This window comes from Muntiacus reevesi, chromosome 8, assembly GCF_963930625.1.
Source record: "Muntiacus reevesi chromosome 8, mMunRee1.1, whole genome shotgun sequence".
NCBI classification, from domain to species: Eukaryota; Metazoa; Chordata; class Mammalia; order Artiodactyla; family Cervidae; genus Muntiacus; species Muntiacus reevesi.
This window is the reverse complement of record NC_089256.1, coordinates 49793041-49815122: the sequence shown is the minus strand read 5'-3', so window position 1 is coordinate 49815122 and position 22082 is coordinate 49793041. Positions and strand designations below refer to the sequence as shown.

The 22082-nt window shown below is 37.7% G+C and overlaps 1 protein-coding gene across 1 annotated transcript in view; it reads right to left on the bottom strand.

Annotated features, from left to right (window-relative positions):
- PAK2 (p21 (RAC1) activated kinase 2) overlaps positions 1-22082 on the bottom strand; it is a 76308-nt gene extending 54226 nt beyond the window's left edge. The window contains exon 1 of the mRNA XM_065942388.1: positions 21816-22082. The gene's annotated coding sequence lies outside the window, so the exon portion shown is untranslated. The remainder of the gene's footprint in view (positions 1-21815) is intronic.

Here is a 22082-nt window from a genome sequence, read left to right as displayed (position 1 = left end):
CCATACCACTTATGCATCTTTTAAAATCTTTTTCCTTAGCCTTACAAGGTGTCTTATCAAGCTGCTATCCCAACAACCAGCTCTATACTGGGTGTGGCCAACTTTTTCATGCAGGTACAGCTTAACAACACCCCTCTTCATTCTGAGCTGCACAATGCCATGGGCTAGCACAGCACCCTTGCATGTGCAATCTGGTAGAGCAAGGGAGTTAGCTGTGGAGTGAACCCACAACCAATGGTGATGGCAACAGAGATCCCATTGCCTTGGATCTTGTTTCTCATCCTGTTGGATGATCCTGTGAATGACTTCATATAACTTCCTCAGGGACAATGCAATGGAACTGAGTAACTCATTACACTGTCATTCTGACGGCCACTCCCTATGTGCTTCACTCCCCTTTTCCCACGTTTCCGAATGTAAAGGAAAGAATGTAAACAAGTAGAGGAAAACAATACAACGAGAAAGATTAGAGATCTCTTGAAGAAAATTGAAAAATACCAAGGGAACATTTCACGCAAAGACGGGCAAAAAAAAGGATAGAAATGGCAAAGACCTAACAAAAGCAGAAGAGATTAAGAAGAGATGGCAAGAATACACAGAACTATACAAAAAAGGTCTTAATGACCTGATAACCATGATAGTGTGGTCACTTACCTAGTCTGACATCCTGGAGTGTGAAGTCAAGAGGGACTTCGGAAGCATTACTACAAGCAAAGCTAGTGCAGGTGATGGAATTACAGCTGATCTATTTCAAATCTTAGAAGATGATGCTGTTAAAGTGCTGCACTCAATATGCCAGCAAATTTGGGAAACTCAGCAGTGGTCACGGGACTGGAAAAGGTCAGTCTTCATTCTAATCCCAAAGAAGGGCAACGTCAAAAAATGTTCAAATTGTTCGAAAACTGCACTCATTTCACATGCTAGCAAAGTAATGCTCAAAATCCTTCTAGCTAGGCTTCAACAGTACGTGAACTAAAAACTTCCAGATGTACAAGCTGGATTTAGAAAAGGCAGAGTAACGAGAGATCAAATTGCTAACATCCGCTGGATCATAGAAAAAGCAAGGGAATTTCAGAAAAACATCTACTACTGCTTCACTGACTATGCTAAAGCCTTTGTTGTGGATCACAACATTTAAAGAGATGGGAATACCAGACCACCTTACCTGCCTCCTGAGAAACCTGTATGCAGGCCAAGAAGCAACAGTTAAAACTGGACATGGAACAATGGACTGATTCCAAATTGGGATAGCAGTACATCAAGGCTGCACATTGTCACTCCTGCTTATTTAACTTCTATGCAGAGTACATCATGCGAAATGCCAGGCTGGAAGAACCACAAGCTGGAATCAAGACTGTGGGGAGAAATATCAATAACCTCAGATATGCAGAAGATACCATCCTAACGGCAGAAAGCAAAGAGGAACTAAAGAGCTTTTTGATGAAGGTCAAAGAGGACAGTGAAAAAGTTGGCTTAAAACTCAACATTCCAAAAATGAAGATCATGGCATCCAGTCCCACCACTTCATGGCAAATAGATGGGGAAACAATGGAATCAGTGAGAGACTATTTTCTTGGGCTCCAAAATCACTGTGGACATTGACTGTAGCCATGAAATAAAAGATGCCTGCCCCTTGGAAGAAAAGCTATAACAAACTTATAGACAGCGTTGGCGTAACTGCAAAAGACTGAAAACAACCCTTTATTAGGCTGGTCTAGCCTATGCACTGGTAACAAACATATCCCAAATCTCAATGGTTTAACACAACAAAAATTTACTTCTAGTGGACACTAAGCTTGAGGAAGTTCATTCTTCTCCTTAAGATGACTTATAGATCTAGGCTGCTACCATCTTTAAGTTCCACCATCTTAGCAAGCAACCATCAAAATAAGACAGATTGAGGGTGCATATGGGCTCATAACAGTCTCAAAGTCTATGAGTGACATGCCTTATTTCCCCACTCTGGTTCAATAAATTAAAGGATAATCCTCAGCCTGAGGTCAGCATCCTGCCCAAAACTATGCTTTGCTAAGGTCTGCTAAGCCTGCTTCTCCTTGCTTTCACCTGAATAGGAATTTGCTTTTAAAGTCATCTTCAAATTATTTATCTCTAGAACTTTTTTCCTTATGGACACACTGGGCTGTAAGCTTTGCTATCCAATATGGGTGGGCCATACTAGCCATATATGGCTATTTAAATATAAATGAATTTAAATAAAAATAAAATTGTCTCTTAGTCACACTAGCCATACTAGACAGCACAGATGTAAGAACATTTTCATCACTGCAACAAGTTCAAATTAGACAGTTCTAAACTGTTCATACAGTCAGAGGATGAGTGGTCAGAAATTTCTTGTCAGAGGATGAGTGGTCAGAAATTTCTTAAGTCAGAAATTTCTAAGTCAAATGTTTTATGTAAAAGGTATACAAACTAAACTTACACTAATATTTTCTTAATTTTATCAAAAACAGGAACACAAACAATTCACTTTTGTATCAGGTTGGTTAAAAGACTAACAAGTCAACAGGAACTAGTCTGAATTTAGCAGTGTAGGACAGTCCTCTGAAGAGGTGCCTAACGTTATATATCCTAATAATGAGCCAGTTGTTGGTGAGCACAGAAGAACTTTGTTTTCACTCTCTAGAATTACTAACTTTTAACGTACAAATGCCAGTAAACAGTGATATGATATTATAAAATCTTTCCCTTTTTATGTGTACATATAACTGAGTCATTCTGCTGGACACCCGAAACTAACACAACACTGTAAACCAACTACACCCCAATATAAAACAAAAATTAAATTAAAAAGAAAGAAAGTCCTTCTCTTTCGTGAGAATTCTGCAGTCTTTAGTATCTGGGGCAATTAACCCTCAAAGCTCAACAAAGGCAAGATTTGGTTTTCAATTTGTTTTCTCAGCTTAAGTCTGTTAGAACTCTATTCCTAAGAGCAACATTCATATGAAAACCTTTGCTCAAAGAGGATAAAAGCACAATGAACTTCTAAGATACATTTTATCAGTGTGATTACAACAGAAAATCTCTTCCTCATGGTCACTCAAAGAGCACAAATGTGATGTCCAGTAATTGTCTATTTGACAAACTTCTTAAAGAAGTTACATAAATAAAACTTATAAAAACACCAAAGATAGAAAGTTCCTCAAAATGCTTGTTTATACAATTTAACATTATTATAATCTCAAAGCCAATTTTTCTGTAAACAAAGATACAAAAGCAGCTATAAGCACCATCACAGAAACTTTTTCCTTCCTCCTATATCCACCACCTAGCCATATTCTATCAAAGAAAGAACACGCTGTGCTTTTCCCTCCTTTATGTATAGACTATAGGTAAAATTACTTGCCCATATTCTAATTTTCGTAAAATTAACATGTACCGTTAAGTCATTTTCAATTACAAAAAAAAAAACAAAAAACCCCAAACCTTACTCATGTTAAAAGAGCTGTTTCAAATAGTTATTCTTCCTTAACTGTCAAAACCTGATACAACCTCTACTCCTCCTCTGAGCTCCTACTGCGGTATTACCATTCCCATGCTGATTACTGCTGTGGTGTCTTTCGGCTCCAAATTCATCCTTTCACCTACTCTGAAAACAGATCTGGAATCTGAGTATTCTTCCTTGACCGGCTGGCATGATGCTAAGCTTAAACAGCAGAGGGCGCAGAAGAGACGCTGCAGGAGAAAGCTCTGTTCTGCTCACTGGTTCTGGCGCCCTTGCTTCACAAGCTCCTCCAGCACCGGGCTTCCACCTGGCGAGGTGGCCAGCAGCATAGCAGCCAGAAGCTTCCTCACACGTTCTTCTTGGGAGGTTTGGAGTGGAGTTAGCACCTCCAACAAACAACTTTCCCTAGCGTCCTCGGGAGCCGATGTCCAGCACATCCACCAACACAGCACGTCATCACCTTCTCTGCCGTCCAAAGGATCCACAGCCATGCTCCCCCCAAGAAGGCCTGCACCGCCCCCTTCTAGGTTCTGAGGTATCAGCCCTTGGGGAAGCAACTGCTCCTTACTTCTGTTACTCCTATGTTCTCTGGAGTTCTATTTACTTCTTACTAGCTAACCCCTCACTACTCCATTCTCCTGCCATTGTTAGTAATTCTTTCCATGTTCAAATTACTGCCTCTCATCTCTCCCCTGACTGGACCCAGAGTGAGAGATACAGTCCTATTCATTAATTTGATACTTACATACTTCCTTGACTGTCAGTCAAGTGACTTCTAACTCCTCTTCCTTCTACAAGATGATGAACTCCTGGCTGCCAAGGAACACTTTTCATATTTCTCTGTATCAATCTGACATTGTGCAACATAATGTTCTTTAATACAGAGGCACCAAGTAATGTTTAAAACTACACTTTAACTCACTTTTTTCAGAATTTTCACCACCAAAAACAAAAATAACCTGGAGAGTATAATCAGTGTTCCTAGACTATAAGGTTTCAAAGTCAGGACCAGCATGTAGACTCAGACCTTCTAGACCTTGTTTAAGACAGGAGATAAAGAACTGTTCATGCTCAAAGACTGTTCACGTCTCCAGGATCATAAAGGGGCTGAGCATGAACAATGTTTATTTTTGTATAAATGTGAGCAAGGAGGTAAAAATTATGCTCAGAATAAGGATGTACAGCCAGGTGACTATTTATTTACAAACAAATAAAATAAGTATGTTGAGATTTCAGAGTCACACAGTTGAACATGTATGAGGCTTTATGGTAAGCTTCTCCTCTACGCTTCTGAACACCTAGCAGAAACCCCTTCAACATGAACAATATCATCAGCACTGATGGGACCCCCTATGAGAAAGAATGAGAGATGAACTGAAGGCTACCTTGGCCCCAAACACAATTTACCTTATCTTTCGCTAGAACTGTACTCTCTGGGTTATCCCAATAAAACTAGCTCATATAAAATCCGCATAGTGTTTATCTTCATCAAGTCTCAAAATCTGCCCTCTGTGGGATTAATTCAACAGCAAATTAGAATTGATAACAATATCTGGAAGTGAGAAAATACAAGAATCAAGCAATTGCCTTTAATTCAAACATGGAAAAAAATCGAACAACTTTTCAAATGTCTTTTAGTAGTTTAAAGCAGTACCTCTGGAAGAGTATTAGGTGGACTGGCTGTTTATTACCACAACCCAATGAAATACAAAAATTGAGAGCAAGTGTTTAGAAACTTTTAGAGCAATTTGGCAGAGTAATCTGCTGTTGACTCTAACAACAACAACAAATGGGGCTCGCATTTTGTCTGTTTTTTCTTTCATTTTATGGTATATTACAAAAGTTATTAGTCCATTACAGAAAGTTTCTAAGAAACACAGACCTAAAATACTCAATTCTAAACACAGAATGCTTACTCAAAGGATCTGAAGATAAACTAACGGCCAATACGCATATGAAAAAATACTCAACATCATTAGTGATCAGAGAAATGCAAATTAAAACCACAATGAGATACTGTCTCACACATTAGGATGGCTATAATCAAAAGACAGGAAAAAAGCAAGTTAGTGAGGATGGAGAGAAAATGGAATCCTCAAACACTGCTGGCAGGATTGTAAAATGGTGCAGTTGCTTTGTAAAACAATCTGGTAGCTCCTCAAAAGGTTAAAAACATGGAGTTACTATATGACTCAGCAATTCCACTCCTATGTATACTCAAAAGAAATGAATTGGGAGTAATATTCAGCCATAAAAAGGAATGAAGTACGCATACATGCTATAATGGTGATAAACCTTGAAAACTCAGTGCTAAATGAAACTAGGCACAAAAGACCACATATTATGTGATTCTTCTATATATCCAGAATAGACAAACTTATAGACAGAAAATAGATTTGTGGTTGCCTGGGGTAAGGGAGTGCAGATTGGGGTAAAATCAGTGACTGTGATTGGGTGTAAATTTCTCCGTGCAGTAATGCAAATTAGACAGTGGCGACGGTTGTATAACTTTGTGAATATCACTAAAAAAAAAAAAGCAATAAAAACCCATGGAGTCATACACCTTTTAAAGAGTGGATTTTATCATATACAAATTACATCTCATTTTTTAAAATTTAAGGGAAAAGAAAGAAACCACAGAGGGGCAAATGTAGATGAAGAAAGCAAGAAGGACTGAAGAACAGGCACAGGCAAAGATGGAAGGTTTGCCTCTGGTGAAGATGGTCTTTTAAAAACTATGTGGCCATCTCCTAGAGTATTTTGAGGAAAAGAGTTCTAAAATATGATCTGAAGGGCTGACACATCACTGGAATAAATTACAGAGCCTTTCAATGGGGCTTCCCTGACAGCTCAGTTGGTAAAGAATCCGCCTGCAATGCAGGAGAGACCCCGGTTTGAGTCCTGGGTTAGGAAGATCCCCTTGAGAAGGGATAGGTTACCCACTCCAGTATTCTTGGGCTTCCCTTGTGGTTTAGTTGGCAAAAAATCCGCCTGCAATGCAGGAGACCTGGGTTCGATGCCTGGGTTGGGAAGATAACCTGGAGAAGGGAAAGGCTACCCACTCCAGTATTCTGGCCTGGAGAATTCCATGGACTGTATAGTCCACAGGGTCACAAAGAGTCAAACACAACTAAGTGACTTTCACCTTCAACAGGACTACTTTGAAGTTATACTTTTTTGCTGTAATCAGGGAAACAATCACTTCTAAAACTTCACAGCCATGTGTCCTACATTCTATGCTGCTGTTCTTCACATCTGGAAAAAAAAGATGGTTGGCAGTTTTAAAAAATTAATTGCTTTGATTTATTCTGCTAGTAAAATTTTTATCCAGTGAGACAGAAGAATATGGGAGTAAAAACGTCTGGTTTATCACTTATAAGAAATCAGCACTCTTGGAGGAAAATCATCTTTGAAAATCATTTGCTTTAGGATTTCATAACACTACTAAAACAACCTAATTCTCAAAACTATCTGTGCTTCCCAAAACAGCTTCAACACCAAGTCACTGCAGCCTATAACCGAACCATTATTTACTGTCTCCAAATCCACTCAGGCTCTCCCAGCCTGTTCTTTGTGGCACAGGGAGCCACTTCAAAATATATAAACTTTATAACTTCAGTCCTCTACTTCAAAGCCTTTCAGTAGGATACTTAAATGGAAGCCCACTAGTACATGCATGATCAAGCCTCTGATTTTCCAGACTCAATGCTCTGTAGACTTTCCCTCTACAAGCTTTAAGTTTTGTCTGTTCTTTCAGTTTCTCTGACAGCCATCTCAGGCCTCCACACATGGCCTTTCTGGGAAATTTTATGTTCAGTCATCCAGTTTCCCTAGAACTGATGGAGTTAACCTGGGATAGAAGAGTTTCAGTACTAAACTCAGGAAAGTCCTGGGCAAACTGAGATTCAGTCTGTCACCCTTCTTTCTATTCATCACCTCCACCTGTCCAACACCTGCTTTAAGTATTGGCCTAAAGGTCACTTTCCCAGGAAACCTTCTCTGATACCTCCTCACTCCCACGCCAGGCACATTAGTTCACTGCCTTAACAATCATCATAATGGATTTGCTATAAAACTGTGCCTACCTTAACTAGGTTATAAATTCCACAAGCATGGATCCAGTGAGTATTTTATTGACCATGACATCACTAATACCTAGCACTGTGTGCAGTTCATGTGTCTCAGAGATGAGTACTTGCTGAATGAAAAAAATCAATCAATGAAAGGTGTATCTGAGGCTTTCCTGGTGACTCAGTGGTAAAGAATCTGCGTGCCAATGCAGGAGACATGGGCTTGATCCCTGGTCCAGGAAGATCCCACATGCCAAGGAGCAACTAAGCCCATGTGCCGCAACTATTAAGCCTGTGCTCTAGAACCCAGGAACTACATACAACTACTGAGCCCACAGACTGCAACTACTGAAGCCCCGGCACCCTAGAGACCGTGAACCACAGTAAGAAAAGCCACCTCAATGAGAAGCCCACGCACCTCAATTAGAGAGTAGTGCCACTTGAGAAAAGCCCACAAAGTAATGAAGACCCAGCACAACTAAAAAAAAAAAGAAAGAAAAAAAGAAGAATGGTTTTTTTGAGGTGGCATCAGAGCAAAGTAATCTTTGCAACCCCGTGGACTGTAGCGCACCAGGCCCCTCAGTCCAAGGAATTCTTGAGGCAAGAATACTCGAGTGGGTAGCCATTCCCTTCTCCAGGGGATCTTCCCGACCCAGGGATCAAACCCAGGTCTCCTGCACTGCAGGCAGATTCTTTACCATCTGAGCCACCAGGGAAGCCCAAGCCCAATCTAGAAAGCTAAGATAATTAAATGCTCCATTTATCTTGATATTCACAACTGATAAAATTCATCCAAGCACCTCACCTTAACCACTATATATTCAAAATAAGACAGGAGGACACTAGTCTAAATTCTCATTACTCAGTCTCTATTACAAGTTATTTCTCAGTTTACTACCAATCATATTCTTACCCAGAAGATGGAATTCTAGGAAACAGGGACAATAAGAATAACCTAGTTCATGAGACAAAAGGGCACAGCAGCCAGGGAGGGGAATAAGCCTGCTGAGTGGGGCCAGAGAGTCGCAGATGCTGGGCATGGGGCGCACTTGGAAATCCAAGAGGCTTGGTTTTAAGTGTTTTTTATTCTCATAACAAAAGTAGTACAAGGTCATTACAAAGAACCCAAACCAGAATAAAATTTAAAGAAAAACAGAATATCCATAATTACACTTCCCAGAAAGACCTATTTCTTTTTTTACACTTCGCACTAGAAACAGGGAAATGACATGGTTTGAAGTCTAAGTCACTGAAATATTTATATTGTAAACTACAATGTGTCAGATGTTAGAAATAAAGATAACTAACATCTAGTCTCAGTTTCGAACTCACCATCAATGGGAAAGAATAACAAAGGACTACTCTGCAGTGAGATAAGAGCTGATGGGGTAAGTGGAATGTGATGGAAAAGAGGACTCAGAGCTCCTGTTTATGATTATGTAAAGTAATTAGTAATTAGGCAAAGAAATCAAAACTGGCTTTTGAAGGATGAGAAGAACTTGCCAACCAAAAAGAGAGGAAGATCTCTATAAACAGAGGAGGCAGTGTGTTAAGGAAACTTTGTAATCTAAATGTGATCCTCTTTTTTTTCTTCTTCCCCTGGGCCGTCACCCAATCACAAAACTAGAAAAGTGAAACTATGACTAAGCATGAAAGTAAAAGAGTGAGAGAAAAAATGTTTCAAAACTGCCTATGAGGTAGTGAATGGGGAAGCAAGGAACAACAAACATATACTGCTTCTTAAAGCAGTAAGAAGCAGCGTGTTCAACAGTGTGAAGTCTAGCTTTCTTCAAGTTTGGTCACAAACCCCAATAACAATTCAAAGTGGAAAAAGAGGCGGGGGGACAATAAACACAGGTCATCCTTGACTTAAGATATGTATGTTGAAAATATCATTAAGTCGAAAATGCATTTAATACACCTAAATCTATCAAAGAACATGATAGCCTAAGCCTACCTTAGACATGCTCAAAACACATTGGTTGACAGCTGGGCAAATTCATCTAATATAAAGCCTATTTTATAACAATGTTGAATATTTTCTGTAGTTCACGGAATATTTTTCTTACAAGTGAAAGAGGATGGTTTTAAGGGTACAGAATAGTTAAGTGTATGGTTATACCCGCGTGGCTGACTGGGAGCTACAGCTCACTCACTGCCTCTGCCCAGCACCACCAGAGTACTAAACCCTGTACTGCTAGCCCAGGCAAAGATTAAAATTCAAAGTGTGGTTTCTACTGAACGCACACCACTTTTACACCATAGTAAAGTCAAAAAATCATAAGGAGGGCAACTGGATGTGTATGAAAAGTGTTCTACTAGATATCAAAAAGACGCAAATTGGAGCAAGATGCTATTTTCCTATAATCAGACAGAAAACTGATCAATCAAAGACCTTATACTGAAAAATAAAGGTCAACTGCAGGCTGATTATTTGATTCCTTACGTGGTTGTCTTAAGTTAAACAAAAACTGAAACCAGCTTCATATAGTAAAGAATAGTATCAAATCAGATAGTAGTAAGTAACCTATCCCAAATTTCCACAAAAACAATTTTATTTAAAGTCTTATAAGGCTTTCCATTAGCTTTAAGGTCACACAATCTTAACTAAGATCCATGACCCATCCATGAAACTTGTTTCATAAGGGAAAGTTAAGATATAAAGATAGTTTGCTCCTGTCTCTAGCCACCCTTTAATTTGGAGACCCAAAGTTTGCCTCAAAGAAACAAGCTAGTTAGTCACCCTTGTTAAGTCATTTCTTGATAAATAGAGATGAGTTCTGTGGCAGCTAGAGCTCCTTATCATCTCTTCTAATCTTTCTATATACATTTAGGAGACTGCCATGCAAGTTCCTGAAAACGAGTAACTTTCTATGTGTCTCTATGGATATAAAGTTCAGGTAGAGCTGTAAAATGGCAAAAAAAGAAAGAAAAAAAAAAACCCTGGATTCCCACATGGTTTCCTGAGAGGTGTATTTACACAAGCGAAGTGTTGTGTTGTAGGTACAAGATTAGAATCAGTAAGAGCCCTAAAAGAAGCGCAGGCTGGAAATCAAGGTAGGGTAAGACCCTACCATCCTAGCCCAGAACTACCCTATTAGATGAATGCCAATTAATCACTGGGACTCAGGCTAGGAGCTGTGTGTATTTATCCTTCAGCAACACACCTCAGAAGAGATTTCAACCAGAACCCTAGCCAACGGTAGAGGCAAGGACAATCAATCCCACAAAGGTTTCCAATAAATGCGTATCAGGTAATAGACAGCAGTTACCATTCAAAGATGAATAAGCAGGCGACTTCCCTGGTGGTCCAGTGGCTAAGGCTCCACACTGCTTCCAGGCACAGGGGTTTGATCCCCTGGTCTGGGAACTAGATCCCAGATTCGGAAACTAAGACCCGGCACAGCCAAATAAATCAGCTGTTTATTTTTCAGTTGCTCAGTTGTGTCCGACTCTTCTTGTGACCCCATGGACAGGCGCCAGCCAGACTCCTCTGTCCACGCAGTTTCCCAGGCAAGAATACTAGAATGGGTTGCCATTTCCTTCTCCATAGGATCTTCCTGACCGAGGGATCAAACCTGCATTTCCTACATTAGCAGGTGGATTCTTTACCACTGAGCCACCTGGGAAACCTAATAAATAAGTAAATAAAAATAAATATTTAAAAAAGAAAAAGGATGAATAAGCAGAAAAAAAAATCCAACACTGATCCCAACAATAATACAGCACAAGAAATAGAAAAAATTACTTTTCAAAAAAGTAGAATCTAACTTAGAAGGTGAATTAATTCAGGACACAGAATTAAGTTCTAAACACTGTTTGGCAAACTCCATGAAACAAGCATGTATAAAGAGAAAAGACCAAGATGAAATGAAGGTAATTTAAGCAAAAAAAAGAATGGAGTAAATGTTTAAAAGATGCAAAGAAACTAAATTTTAATAGCAGAAGTAAAGCCGACACTGGAGGCGATAAAGGAAAATCAAATGAGTGATAAAGACAAACATTTGAGAAGATCACACAAAGACAGAAATGATAAGCTAACCTAATGACTACAAGTGTTTCCAAGGAAGAAAACAGAACTAAAAGTAACCAAAAATATTTCTGGAAATGAAAAAATAAAGTATGAAGCTTTAGGTACGTTCTGTGCTTAGTCATTCAGCCCTGTCCAGCTCTTTGTGATGCCATGGACTGTAGCCCACCAGGCTATTCTGTCCATGGGGATTCTCCAGGCAAGAATACTGGAGTGGGCTGCCATGCCCTCCTTCAGGGAATCTTCCCAACCCAGGGATCGAACCCAGGTCTCCTGCATTGCAGGTGGATTCTTTACCATCTGAGCCACCAGGGAAGCCCAAGAATACTGGAGTGGGTAGCCTATCCCTTCTCCAGGGGATCTTCCCAACCCAGGAATTGAACTAGGGTCTCCTGAATTGCAGGCGGATTCTTTACCAGCTCAGCTACCAGGGAAGCCCCATAAATTCTATAAGAAGGATGAACCTTGAAAATATGCTACATGAAATAAGCAGACACAAAAAGACAAATACTGTATGATTCTACTTATATGAATCATCTGGAAATGGCAAAATCATAAGAGAAAGTAGATTAGGCACAGTCATGAGGGGTTGTAGATAGAGAGGAATAGAGGGTCAGCATTTAATGAGTGCAAAGATTCAGTTAGCAAAGATGAAAAATTCTGCAGATGAATGGTAATGATGGTTGTACAATGTAAGTGTACTTAGTGCCAAAGAACTGAATACGGTTGACTCTGAACAGCTTGGGGTTGGGGGCACAACCCTCCACACAGTCAAAAATCTGAGTATAACCCACAGTCCAGCTCTCCGTAACATGGTTTCTCCAAATCCAAAGTTCCCCTGTAACTGCACTTCTGCATCCTAGGATTCAACCAACCTTGAACAGTGCTGTACTATAGTATTTACTATTGAGGAAAAAAAAAGAGGCATAAGTAGACCCGGGCAATTCAAACTCATGCTGTTTAATAGTTAACTTCACCTAAAACTGGCTAAGATGATAACTTTACATTATGTATATTTCACAAAAATGTAGAAGCAGTAGCAATGAGCCATTAAAAAACAGAAAGCATTAAAAAATAACAGAAACACACTCAACAAAATTACGACAATATACATAAATGTTTTCAGTATTCATTTTAGATTAAAACAAAACTATTTTAGTAGTTCAGTAGTTATAATTTAAAAGAGCTACAGCTAAAAGTGGCATGGAAAGAAAAAGTTAGCTAATAATTTACTAAACAAAGAACAGGACTGATACGAATTTAAGTAAAATAAAAGACTCAGATTAAATATGACAATTTTTTACTGATTAGGTGGAATGCAGACCTTTAGCAGTACAGAACTTAAAACATGTATCAATAATATTATACCAAAAACATGATAAAAATCATCAGGGTTGAGACAAGACAAGCCACAGAGTAGGGGAAAATATTTGCAAAAGAAGCATCTGAAATAAAGACGCTCAGCCTCATACTTCATTAGGGAATTGCAAACTGAAACAAGATAGCACTACACATCTATTAAAATTGTTAAAATCCAAAACACGAATAACATTAAATGCTGATGAGGATTTGAGCAGCAGGAACTCTTCTCATTCATTGCTGCTAGGAAAGCAAAATGGATCAATCACTTTGAAAGACAATTTTAGCAGATTCTTACAAAGCTAAATACATTCTTACCATTCAATACAGCATCATTTTCCTTGCTATTTACTCTAATCAGCTGAAAACTTATACCCATGCAAAACCCAAACATGGATGTTTATATAGCAGCTTTACTCATAACTGCCAAAGGTGGAAGCAACCAAGATGTCCTTCAGTAGGTAAGTCGATAGACAAACTGTGGTATATTCCAACAATGGAGGAGTATTCAGCACAAAAAAGCAATGAGCTATTAAGCCATGAAAAAATAATGAATGAAACTCAAATGCATATTGCTAAGTGAAAGAAGTTGAAAAGGTTACATATTGTATAATCCAACTATATGACATTCTGGAAAAGGCAAGACCATGGAGACAGTTAAAGCATCAGTAGTTGACAAGGATTAGTGAAAAAGGAGGGACAAATAAGAGGAGCATAGGGGAATTTTAGGAGCTGAGAAACTATTCTATATGATACTGTAATGGTGGATACATGGCATTTATCCACCATTTGTCAATACCCAATACTCATTATATTAATGTATAATATCAAAAGTGAATCCTAATGTAAATTATGAACTCTGATTGATAGTGATGTACAGTGGTTCATCAATCATAACAAACACCACATAATGCATAATGATGGTTGCGGAAGCTAAGGGAGGGGGTAGATCAGGGTATATGAGAGTTCTCTGTACTTTTTTGCTCAATTTTTTTTGTGAACCTAAAACGGTATAAAATGAAGTCTATTAATTTTTTTAAAAATAAAAATCATTAAAAAAAACGGGCACCCTTTACTCAACAAACACATTCTTACTGCATACATACTTGTTCTAAGTTCTGAACAGAATAATAGCAAAGAAATAAACTAGTAAATGAAAACATAAATTCAGGTGGAAGTGCTATAAAGAAAAACACAAAGGAACAGAAAGTTAGATACTGAGCAGGGGCAGGGGAGGCTATATTATATTAGATGGCTGATCAGGTAAGGCTTCTTTAAACCAGTGACATATGAAAGGAAGACAGTATTCAGGCAGAAGAAACAAACATAAAGGCCTCAATATAAGTAAGCATAAGCTTTTCAGAAACAACACTACCTCTCAGTCTTTGACAGATTAAGATTAAAAACTTAATAAACGCTAAGTCTTACAGTTAATAAAAACTAGTAATAAGGAGTAAGACAATTTGAATAAAGATTGACAGATATATGTGTGTATATAAACTGTATGTGCAAATAGAAAATGTTCTTTTTAAGTTTTCAAAGAACATTTAGAAAACTGGATTATGCTTTAAGTCACAAAGAAACCCACAATAAACTCAAAAATATTTTAAAAAACCATAGTCACTGACAATGAAAGAACTAAGAGTGAACAGAACTGTACCAAATACCTCCTGAGTCAAAGAGGATCAAATTAGAACTAGCAACTATTTGGAAAGCAATGAACACAAGAAAATCACTCAGAGGCATTTTAGAGTGCAAAGTTGTACTCAGAGGCAAATTAAGAGCATTAAATGTTCTCATTAAATAAAAAAGAGAGAGAACTAAGAATTTACGAAGTTAGAAAAAGTATAACAAAAAAAAAGCAGGAACAAAATAAAAAGCAGAAGTTAGAAAATTAACAGAATGAATCTCAAAGTTTCTTATTAAAAAATTATTAAGAAAACATTTGGCAAATCAAATTAAGAAAAATAACAAAATCACTAATAAATGATGGAAATGAACACCACAAATTTTAACTATAAAAATTTACATATACCCATATAATAAATTTGAATATCTTAAAGAATATTAGATATGAACTTATCAAAGCTGATGCACGACAGTAAGTGAGGATTTCTCCATAGACTACAGAAGCTACTATATGGACTGTGGATTCTTATTAAAAATTCCTATGAGATTCTCTTCTACTCTTTAAATAAATTCTGTACACTTGACTAACAAGTTTGGTTCCTCATAATATAGGTCTTTGAGTATCTTGGGAATGTTATTAGCAAATTTATTTACAAACTTTTGTAAGCAGTAAAAGAAAAACCTTACCAACACCTAAATAAGTATTATAAAAATATCTGATAAAATTCAGAAGACAATTATTTTTCATAAAGAAGAAAATAAATAATAAGGACTTTTTATCTAAAACCAACAGCTGTATTCATCCTTAACTGTAAAAATGCCAGAGACATTCCAAGACAATTATCACCTCTCTAATTTAACTGTCTCGGAGATTCTAATCAATGTAATAAAAAGCTAAAATAAAAATAAATACTATAACTATTGGAAGTAAAGCAAAAGTTACTATTATTTTTAGGTAAGACAAGGAACCTGGAAAACAAAAGTAAATAAAATTTTACTGAAATTCAGAAAGATAATAAAAATAATCATGAACACAAAAATCTAGTTATTTCTACAGGTATAAACTAGTGGGTGTTAAGATAGGCTCAAGGATGTTTCATACAAAACACAGAATGTAGTTAATGTTTTATAATAACTGTGAATGGAAACTAACTTTTAAAATAGCGTAAAAAATTTTTTAAGAGTACTTAAAAAATCTAGTTATTTCTGTATATTTATCAGAAATAATAAACTAAACCAAATCCACAAAAACTATAATGTAAACAAGAAATGCAAATTAATTTTTATTTGCCTAGCAATAAACACATTTAAGCAAATTTAATAATTACATTAAGAATGATGGTTGTTTCAAGGACAACAGCAAGAAAATGAGACTCACAAAGCTAGTGATAATACACATCAAACATTTCTGAAGAGTACTTTTAAATGTTTATACGTTTTTATTCAGTAATTTCATTTCTAAGAAAATAGTCTAAATAATCATGGAAAAATAAAAAGATATTCACTATAGAATTATTTATAAAAAATATTGGAATAAATTACACATTGGCCAATAAGAAAATAGTGAAACTAAGGCACAACTGTACAATAGAATGTTAGGCAAACATTAGAAATCATTTCTAAAAATGATTTTAAGGAGAACACATGGAAACTGTCAAGATTTAATGTTAAGTTTAAAAAAAATCAAGATAGCAAATTCCACCAAATATGATTCCAAAATTTCAGAAAAGTAAATTATGTACACATACCAAATATAAAGAAATATCAAAATACTGTATTAACAGCAGTCATTCATAGGCAATTTTTTTTTTAAAAAAAACTTTATTCTTTTCAAATATTTAATAAGGAAGTTGAAAAAGTTCAGAAAGAATTTACAATAGATACTCTTATCAAACACCTGACTACATTTTTACTATTATATCTGCCAATGTAACCTTTTATTCTTTAATAATCTGATCTTTAGAGAAAATGAAGTTGTGTCTAAAAGTTTTACTCCAACTCTTGTTGTTCATGTGGTTATTGTAACATTTTTGCTTTATAAACCAAATCTCAAAATTAAAAAGCACAGGAATTAATTTTTTTTTAATTTTTGGGCACACCATGTGGCTTTTGAGATCTTAGTTCCCCAACCAGGGGAAACACAGAGGAAACACACAGTCCTGATCACTGGATTGCCAGGGAATCTAAGAATAGGAATTAATTTTTAAAAGCTGAGATTATACCTTAAAATGCACCGATGAAATGAGGATTAAAATAAAACCTCTATTTTCCCAGAACTTATTAAATATGTATATGAAAAAATATTATCTACAAGATAATAGTGTGATCAGAAACATGTTAGGAAGAACTCAGTAATGTAGGTTAAAAGAGCCCCAAACGCATATGTATATATGTGCTGTGCTAAGTCGCTTCAGTCGGGTCCAACTCTGCACGACCCTATATGGATTCCTGTCCATGGGATTCTCCAGGCAAGAATACTGGAGTGGGTTTCTGCGTGACCCAATATGGACTGCAGCCCGCCAGGCTCCTCTATCCATAGGATTCTCCAGGCAAGAATACTGGAGTGGGTTTCTGCATGACCCAATATGGACTGCAGCCCGCCAGGCTCCTCTGTACATGGGATTCTCCAGGGAAGAATACTGGAGTGCCCTTCTCCAGGGGATCTTCCCAACCCACCAGAGTTTGTTACCTCTAACCTGCACTGGAGGCGGGTTCTTCACCATTAGCGCCACATGGGAAGCCCATATGTATATATGTGTTTCAATTTTAACCAAAACTAGAGTTCTCTGCACCTTTTTTATTAGTTTCAATTGACAAAATTTGAGATATTAACTCTCATTTCCAGATGAATAACTCATCCTTTCAGCACACTCCAAAGAAAGATTATGGATCAATGTGTTAAGAAAACATACAAAAGCAATAAGAATATCTAAATCATACCAGAAATCAGGGAAGACTCCCAAAGAAAGCTATACTCAAAAGCTGAAATTTGAAGGCTGAGGATGAATTAGGTAGATGCCAAGAACTAGGAGCCAAAAGAGGGCATTTCCCCCTCCTTTTCAGATGTGATGTTTACAATAAAACTATTAAAATATTCCTCTCTGAATCCCTATCATGTGACAAATTTTTACACCAACCTCAAAGTCCTGAAATATTTTCATACCTATATTCTACTTCAGTAGCCAAACTCTTACCCCACTTTGCACCAAAAAAATAAAAATCCTGAAGTATTAAGATTCAAATACAATTATTAAAGTACCAGAAGAAAATATAGAAATTGTTTTTTGATAAAGGTAAAATGGAAAAGATACTCTTAAACAAAGGATTAATATCTACTATGTGTAAAGAGTTTCTGCAATTCAATAAAGAAGTATAGATTAGTACAACCTTTTAGGAAAGCAATTTGTCATCTATTAAAATGCACACTTAAGAATCCTTTTTATGGAAATACTTCTATACATATGCATGTGCACAAAGATATAAGTAAGTTCATTAAAGCTCCACTTTTAGCTGCCCAAAAGTGGAAGTAACAAATAACCATAAATAATTAAGTACAAGAAAAGAATAGAATATTGCATGACCATTAAAAACATGAGGTATAACAAGTACTGAGATGGAAAAGAATTTATAACAATTAGATTTTTGATTAAAAAAAAATCAAGGTAAGATTACACACACACTGTGCTTATTTCTAATTGCATAGAAGAAAACAAAATTGCTAACAATGCGTACCTGTAAGGAATGCGACTAGAAAGTAAGCAAAGTAATTCTCACTTTTTACTCTAAATAACTTACTTGAATCTTTTGTAATAGCATGAACTGACTACCTTTGAAATTTAATTTTAAAATCAGGGGGAAAAACTCACTAATCTGTTATAATTACGGTTATCTCTGAGGGCTACATGATTTTTGTACAGTAATTTTTGTCCTGTTTCTTAACAGTTTACTTTCTAAATTTTCTATGAGAAATACGATTCTTTTAAAATCTGAGAAATATGTAGTAAAAAACCTATATTTGACTTCATTGCTGAAACTTTTTTTTTTCCTGAAAAGTAATTTTTAACAGTTATGGTCTCAAAAACGTTGTCCTAAGATTCCAACCACTTTCTGAAAGCAGTCTTTTTTTTTTTTTTTAGAAAGCAGTCTTAAATCTAAGTTTCTAGGTATAACATCTGTTGCCGAAGCAATTAAATATAAAACACATCTTAGAATGGAATATTAACTAACATTTATTAATCATGTAAGCACAGTATTTGTTAAGTAATTTTCCCTGTATTATCTCATTTGCTCCAAATAGCCTTATGAAATTTGTATTATACTATTATTATTATTAATCCTCATCTTATAGATTGAAAAAATCAAGTCTGAAAAGAATGTGTATCTTGTCCAGAGTGAAGTGCAAGAGCTAGGATTCAAACCCAGGTCTCCAGCTCCTAACCACTTTTGATAGCTGGAAGGACAAGTACTAATGTACCTTAGAGATAATACGCTAGACCTCTGAAATGTGGCCTGAATATTCAGACTGATTATTCTTATTCAGGTTAGCGATTCTAAAATGAAGAAGTGGTGACACTCAATTCTTACCACAGAAGAAAATAGTATTTTTCAAGGCAACAAGGGATATTTTTTTCCCTTTTTTTTTGCATCTCTTTCTGCTTCTACCAAGGTACAAGAAGGATACAAAGAACAACTCAGATCCGCAAGTAACTTAACACCCTCCTTGATTAGTCTGGAATTAGCCCTGTAACTAACTGCAAGAGCTTTTAAAAACAAATTGATCAGAATCCCAAAGCCTTAAAGACTAGAAAACAAGGTACAGTTTCACATTTTAATCAAAAGTAGAAAATTCAGAAAGCCAAAAGAAATGTTATAATCAAATACTAGAATAATCAATATAGACAGATTAAACATAGGAAGAACTTAACAATATCTACCTATTTTATCCCAAGCTATTTGAACAAGGTCTCTCTCTTTTAAAAAAGAATAGAGAACTTCTCTGGTGGTCCAAGGGTAAAGAATCCACCTGCCAAGGCAGGGGACACAGGTTCCATCCCTGGTCCAGGAAGATTCCATATGCCTCAGGGTAACTATGTCAGCGAGCCACAACTACTGAAGCCCCCATGCTACTCAACAATGAGAAGCCTGCGCACCTCAACTAGAGAGTAGCCCCCACTCACTGAACTAGAGAAAGCCCAACTGCAGCAATGAAGACCCAACACAGCCAAAAAAGAAACTTTAAAAAAAAAAAAAGGAATAACTGAAAGTTTATCCCAGCTACACGAACAAGTTCCAAGTTTTCTCTTAGGAAAAAAAAAAAAAAAAAACAACTATAATTGAAAAGATACATACACCACTGTTAACCATGTCTGCTTGGAAATCTGCCCACCATAAAGACTAGAGACTCATAGGAACCCCTATTCATTTGTTTAGTAGATATTCTACAATTACAACTTCATGAATTTGGGTTTGCAAGGTTAGCATTTAATGTCAAAAGTCCAGAAGAATAATTCTGAATAATTGTAAACTGGAATTAGGGCCCTAAGAGAAGCAGAATACCCAGAACTCTTCCTCAGTGAAAGTATCTGCTTATAGAAAGCTCTGGCAGAGAAGCTGACATCAACACATCTACTTGCACACTCCAACATTTCTAGACCTTAACCCCTTAGGCCAAGAAGACCTCTCAATGAATTGAGGACAACTGACGCTACCAAAATGACAGTCCTGAAAAAACACTGAATTTAGGTCAAACTCTTTCACCAAAACCTGAAAGTGGGTTTAAGACCTACATATGTTACAGGTCAGAAAGATTTTAAGGTTCATTTTTCATAATGTAAGTCTATGTTTCTGGCTAGTTAAAACTAGAAAGATAGAAAAATTAAGGATTTAAGAGCTGCCTTAAATCAATACCCTTAAGAGGAGAACATGAACAAACGTTTCACTTAGATATGTATTTTTTCATAGATACATACAAACTATATAGAAGGGATTATGAGTGTGATTTACAAAAGCCACAGAGCTCCTGGGAAAGTTGACAAGTTCCAACCTGCTTTAAAAATCACCATTCACTGTCTGCATCCCAATCTAACTTTATTCAATGTTATTCTTTTGAATAACCGTACAACAACAAAACCCCCAGAGCAAATTCTTCTACATTTCAATATCCTGCCTACTTGCAAGAGCGGAAGAGTCAAACAGAGCAGGGGAAAAAACGTGACGTGAACAACCTTGATCCAAAACACAGCTCGTGGGAGTCTAATTTTAGGCCTAACCATTTTGATTGTCTTTTTACAGAGGTTGAAAAAGAAAACAAAAAAACACAGATCACTTGTAAAATAAATCTGAGATAACTAAACCAATAGGGGTTGGCATTATTTATCAAGGAGGAAAGAAATCACGTTCGCACTGCCCAGAGTATTCCCATTAAAGATAAGATACAAGGGCCGGTAGTACAACCCTGCAACAACTGACGACAACGGCAATTGCTTTCCACTCTTCAGCTCTTGGATGACTCTATCTTTAAAGAATGAGTCAAAAGGTTGAGCCCACTGAGGAATATTCGACAACGTTCTGTGTGTATGTGTTGTTTTAAAGAAAGCCAAACATGGTGAAAGTCACCCTTCAACTAAGTTACCTAAAGAAGCAAATATTCACCTCCTGGCGGATGATCAAACAGGAATCACGAGAAGACCCGAAAGTTCTGTTTTTAAACGGAGGCCCTCAAACCCTCGGAAAACTATTCGTTTTCTACTGATGCGGAATATGGAAGAGATCACAGATTGCAGTTTAGAAAAGAATGAAGAGGCTCTAGACAATGTGCCTCGGCAAAGAAACTGTGATGACCAGAGAGATAAGGAGGAGCTGGGACTCTGTAAGAGACGAAAATTCAAGGAATAAAACACGAAACGTTTCGTCGAACACTAAAGTAAATGAAGAAAAGGCGGCTGAAATGCAAGGTAAGGAAGATCAACAGAGGGCAGCGACGGTGGCGCGACAGGGTTCAGGGCAGGGCCGGGTCCAGGAAGAGTTAGATCTCACCAGCCCAGCAAGCTTCCCATTTCAGGCTAGAGCCGGAGAAGAAAACAGCCCGAGGGCGCAGACAATGAGCCACCGCCCCAAGAGTTGCGGCTCCAGGCACGCAGGTGGCGGCTTCCCGGGCCCGCGCGGGGCAGGTCAGCTGCCCCGGGCCGCTCGCGCCGGCCAGGCCGCGTAGAAGCGAGGAGGAATGAGAACGACGGCCCGCGTCCCGGCCTGTCTGCACACTTACCCTAGGCGAGGAAAGGTCCCCGCCCCAGCGAGGAGCCTCCGGCCGAGCTCCCGGCGGGCTCCGGAGCCGCCCCGAGCAAGCGCGCGACGCGGGGCGGGGAGGGGAGGGAAGGGGAAGCGGGGCGGGAAGAGGGGCCGCGCTGGAGCGCAGCCGCTGCTACCGCTAGGCCAGGCGGCAGCCGAGCCCCGCGGGCGCCGGGAGGGGAGGGCAGGGAGCCTTCGGCAATGGCGACGGCCCAGGCCAGAGGGGAAGCGGAACAACCACCGC